Here is a 6,000-nt window from a genome sequence, read left to right on the forward strand (position 1 = left end):
TTGTCCGTGCCGCATAAAATTGTGGGGACTCGCTGGCGCCGAGAACCAGTAGAGACGATGGCGGCCGGGCTCACTTGTACGGCTTGGTGGTTAGGCATCGCGGTAGGAGGCAGCGTTTGATTGCAGAGTTCCAGGGTGAGAGGATATTACCCGGCCCCTGCGCCAAATGTCAGGTGGGGTTAATTCGGAGAAGCTTCTTAACGGGAGCAGGGTCAACAGCAGTCTGAGGTCAGCTAGTAGAGCCAGGAGCGTTCACCAGGCAATGACCATGCGGCTAGCGCGTATGCTCGTCTTCCTTACGTCAACTAACATTTTAACGAATATGAGACAAAGCCGCCCTCATCCCGACACTTTTGGATCCACATTTCGCTTTTGCAGTTTTTGCCTTGCTGCTGAACTTTCGTAGTGCAATTCGTAGCCGCAGCATGAGGAAAGCTTGGGTTAGGCGCCTTTGCAGATCATGGCAATGTGGAAAGCTGCATGCGAGTTTGCACGTGTCCAAGGTAGCATTCGTAAGCGAGGAGAGGGAAACAGTTAAGGCCTCATGCTTGTGGTCACGGAAGGCCTTATCGGCATGCTGCAGCAGGCTCACAATGTGACGTGAAGGACGAGTGTGGAGGCTTGGTTGCGACTGCGACCGATGCGACTTCAGCTTTAATAGCTGGTCGTTTTGTTCTACAGGCTCTGCTTCAAGACTCTCCTTGCATGTGCTGCACAGCTTATACTTCTTGGTCACGCTATGGGTGATGTACCCAGACACATAGACCAGCGACTCCATTTGCACCTCATCAAGGGGGGGAGCAACATCGTCAAGAAGGCTGTCGTTCAAGAGCTCATCTCCTGCTGCCTTCACAGCGTTCTTCAAAGCTGCTTTTTTTTTAATTTCAACGAACTCAATGAGGTCTATTGTGTCATCGATGCCATAGTTGCCCTTGGTGCTTGGTTTAAAGAACTGGCTCAACATTATGAGCCTGAGCATCAGTTTAAACTCTAGTGGCCTCGGCACTGGGTGTCTTGAGCGAATGCAGGAGAAGAGGTTCTCCAGGGCATCCTGTGACAGTCTGCACAACAACACAAGCTTGAACTTGTGCACACTTAGAAGCAGGTGTTGAACGTGGAGTGCACTAGACGTTGTGATAAGCACACCAGCTTGGACAGGCTTTAATATTTCCTTCGCGTTGTCGGATTTTATGGAAACATGTGCGAAAATCTCCATGAATTCCTTGAGAAAAGCCACTGCCTCATCGTGCGCATCCTGCTTGAAAAGAAACACTGCAGTGCCGATATACCGTGATGTCATCAGTGTAAACCACCGGAACAAGCGTTCTACAAACCATGCTGTGGTTAGAGCCTCAGATTCCAGGAGCCGAAAACTCACTAGGGTGCGCATAGCAGCACCAACACTGTGGTTCAGAACTGCAACAGCAGATGCCACATTCATTTTGGCAAAATGGTCAGGGTCCAGGTGTGCAGGCTTCAGGTGAGGGGCCAACTTAAGGTCACGTTCTGCATCAATGACAGCAAGCTCCCTGATGTGCTTCACAGACACCTGTGAGAAGCACAAAACAGATTTGAAAATGGTTTAAATCTTACCATATTTTAAAAGACCTCAGCTCAAGCAATGTCACAATATCCCTGTTACACTGCACAGTTAAATGTGATTTTGAACAAAACTTAAGTTTGAAGTAAAATGCAAGTTAATGTGGCATTCAATCATACCCACTAAGTCCATAATTACAGAACTAGAGTGCCTGTATGATTACCCGGACCGTATGGGCATAGAATGTATGGAATCTGTGCTTGCACCCACCTCGTCAGTTGGAAGCTCGTACTTGGTCACGATGGCAGCGGGCAGAAAGAATGATTGGTCCCTCACTAGGTGACCTCTTATGTTTTTTAAAACGTGTGGAGCATCAGCCAAGAAGTAGAGCTCTCTGTCAGTGTTGGCCGCACACGGATGCCTGCACGACACCACGGGCTTGACTGAGCGAGTTGCAGCGATCCCACATATCTTCCACAGTGCCTTGTTGCTGGGCCCCATATCAGAAATCACAGCATCCACGTGACACCCAGCCGCTTCACACTTTTAAATCACAGAGAACAGGAAGTCTCTCAAAAAACTGCCATCGATGGAGTCCCCTGCAAAAGAATGAAAACAAAAAATGTCAAATGGGTTGGTGTTGATTTACTAAAGAAAAAATGTACCAAGATGAGGTGTATGCTGGTTTAGATTGTGAACAAGGCTACAGTCACGTTTTCAGTCGGTAATGGAAAGAGCAGTGGGCAGAGAAACTGATGACTGAGAGGTAATACAAAAAAAGTTAAAAACAAAGCAGCATTAAAAAAGAACAGCAGCACTGCAGCTACAAATATCTGGCAAGGTACAGTTCTCCACAAAAGCAACCACGGGCCCTCACATGCTGTTTCTCCAGAGCATAAGGAAAGTATATTGAGTGCTGAAAGTCGTCCTGGAATGCTCCGGCAGCTAATATGTGACACAAGTCCTAGTTTAATGATAAGAGAAATTTTTTCATGCATGGTGAGGAGTGCGAAAATTTCTTTACTTTTCGAAAAAGCATCCCTCACAGCCTGAGTAGATTTGGGACATTAAACCTCATATATCAACCAATTTGTTTAAAAAATTGTGTACTTCTCAGGCAGTTTCAGGGTTTCCCTTTCAGTAAACCTCTTAGTTCAAAAAAGCCCAATGGCATCACAACAGACAAATGCCAACATCACGCTGCAATACTTTGGCTTCCACTGCCCACATGCAGGAATATTAAAAGGCTGGTTGACAATTACACCTTTTGTAGTGCAAATTTCAAACCCAGCTGTTGAAATATTCTTCTTTCCAGTTATATCATCTCTTACTGCGACAATTATGCCTTGAAATCAACCTGATGGCAAAACGAACGAAACCCCAATGCAAATTCGAACAGGCTGTCGAGTAACGTGTTCTGAAATGCCCTACGAAGGGATAAATACCTGCACCTCGACACCTTCCCTTGAGGGTGACTGAATCTAGGGCGCTTACCTGTAAGCATACCACTGACGATTCCTTTGTGGTGTGCTGGGCTGCTTTCACATTCTGCGTTATCATACCAGCAAACCCCTCCCAGCCTCCCACTGCAGTGCGCACTCTCCTCGTTACAGCCTTCTTTAATCCACCAGCTCTGACATAGAATGAGCTGGAAGGAGGGTATGAGAGACCTCTCTTAGCCATTCCCGACAGACCATCCCTCATGCAGCGTTGTTTCCTCGTTCGGTACCCTCATCCTCCACTTCCTTCGCTTTCTTGCTTGCACTCTCTTCACAAAAACTTTCATTCATCCTCCGCTGCTCTACGCATTCGCTCGCTTTTATCTTCCCATATAACAGCAGATTGCTTGCTCCGTTGCAGCGAGACCAAATGCATGAACGCTTAGGCTTAAAAGGGCCGAAAGTATGATTGGACGTACCTGTCAGGTGGTAGGCAACAACTTGCTTCCAGCGAGACGACAGTCCAGTAAGCATGAGGACTAGACCATGTGTCGCATAGGTCAGCTCGCCCTCAGGCACTGGATTGGACAGTGGCGCCGTTGCAAGACCAATTGGGTTCTTGACAGTTGGGTCGAAGTCGAGTCCCGCAGTGAGCTGCATGTCATCAACCATGATTGCGCAATGCTTCTCTTCTGGCCTCATTGGGTCGAGCTTGGCCGTGAGTGGAGGCAGCAGTTCCTCAAGAATTCCTTAAAAATAAAAAAAACATGTAGTGCTTACACTGCTGCCTAATAAGTCCGTAGTTGCCAGTGGCAACATGAGCCAGTGAAGTTTGCATACACACCTGGTTCAAACTTGACTTCCTCGATACGCCTCTGCAGGGTGCGTTCTGACGGCAGAGGAATAACGTCCTCCTTCAGGAGGCTGTAACCTCTGTTGCCACATGCCAATCGGATTTGCAGGGCTTTCTGGACAGTTTTGTTAGTCCACCTGTTGCCACGTGGATCACAATTAGCAACATTGTGGACTTCGTCGGGGGCAAGGTGCGCAAGCTTGTTGCCTGAAAATCAAAAAGAAGTGAAAAAATTCACACCATGCACTTAGTTTTATTTTTATCACTGAGAATTAACTGGTGAACCTTATATGTGCGTTAGTGCTTCAAGACAATCTTAAGCCAAGGAGGACCAATACATCTAGTGAAGTACTCAAAAATGTGAGTAGAGCATTATCTTTAATTCTCCCTGGTAATGATTATCAAACATTTTAAACTGCATGTCAATGAGTCAGTTCTGCCTAAATTGACAAAGAATTAGTACAAGAAATGAAACCTGAATGAGAAAAATATACACATAAAACCTGAACACAAACACTGATATATTGGCTTCATGTCATCAAATGTCTGTACAGCTGAAAACGTAAGTACAGAGATGGAATTTTGCTACTAGCATACCATTTTTCCCCTGCTTTAGACCACAGTAAGCTTTAATGCCTTCATGCTCATACCCTCAGTGATGTGATCGCTATGCCAATCGCACCAAAAGGCAAATCCTGCTACATCCAGCTATTTTAAATAATCTGTGCCGAACTAGGCATGTAACTTTGCTTTTACGGTTTATAGAAGCAAAGCTAACCGGCCAAGCTCTGAATGATTTAGTGTAGCCCTTGCATCATATGCATGCATTCATTAAAAAAACATGTCTGAAAAGCTTACGCAAGAAACAGAACAGAAAAATGAAAATATAAAGAACAGACTAGAGTCACTAAATAAAAACAAATTATTTATTGACTCTAGGACAGATGACACGAGCGCATCTGCCGTCTCCCCACTCGGTTGTCTCGGAAAAATGCAGCCAAGCATCGCGTGTTATGAAGATAGTCCTTCTAAAGCGGAGGCACTAGCTCTGACAGCTTGTTCCCGAACGCCAATTATATGACCTCCTTTGATGTTGTTGTGCTCGCACTTTGTACATTGATAAGGAGCGCTAACAAATTGTTATTTAAGCATAACATGCACTCTTTTGTCAATAGATTTTCCTCTGCTTCAGTAAACGCGTTTTGAATTCACATCGGTTATGCTAGTCACTAAATAAAGAAATTTTATTTCGTGGCTCTATATTATGCTGCTTCGCTGAAGGCCAGTTTACCACTTCAAAGCGTGTGTCCCGATGGTGCAAATGCCTGTTTTTCTGCTCCAAATTACACTTTCTGGCTGCTACGAAATCTCATTTTCTTGCTGCAAAAGGACTCGAGGAAATCGCATCACTGTGCACTGTATTTACAGCTCTGCTAGCTGCTCTACAAGCCCACTAATACAGTCAGTGCCTCATGCGAACCAAGATCCAAATGAAATTTAAAATGAGATGCTCACCAAAAACACCATCCAGCTGTGTTTCCAGTTTCCTGATATGCTTCTGTAGCAAATCCACTTTGCGCTTCAAGTCTTCAACCATCTCCTCATGGATGCACTGATGAAGGCTGCACGCTGCTTCCTGGAATTTGAGCAGGGTTTCAGGGCACTTTAATGGACGCAGACGTCAAATACTGCATAGCTTTTTTTACCTATCTAGGATGTCAATAACTATGCACATAGCTTGAAACGAGTCAGCAAGCATATATATATATATATATATATATATATATATATATATATATATATATATATATATATATATATATAAATATATATCTCTTTTATAGCCCAGTTTAACCCAGTGGGTTACAAATCTTCGTAACAATACCGAACTTTAAAATGCATCATCACAAGGGAATGGCACTGTGCACCCACTGGATTCATGGCACAATGCCAAAGGAAAAAGCAACATGCTGCAACTATTGAACCAACAGTTAAAATGAGTTTAATGCTTATCTTAGTGACTGCAGGGTGCACTTTACGATACACATATTCTCTAGGTATTGACAGCACATGCTCCGAAACTGCCTTATGAAGTCTGCTGTTTTCAGGAACCGCAAATCATAGGTCAGCCGCTGATATATTTTCCAAGCCTTTGTACTATCTTTTTG

The sequence above is a fragment of the Amblyomma americanum genome, chromosome 11 (assembly GCF_052857255.1).
Source record: "Amblyomma americanum isolate KBUSLIRL-KWMA chromosome 11, ASM5285725v1, whole genome shotgun sequence".
NCBI lineage: Eukaryota > Metazoa > Arthropoda > Arachnida > Ixodida > Ixodidae > Amblyomma > Amblyomma americanum.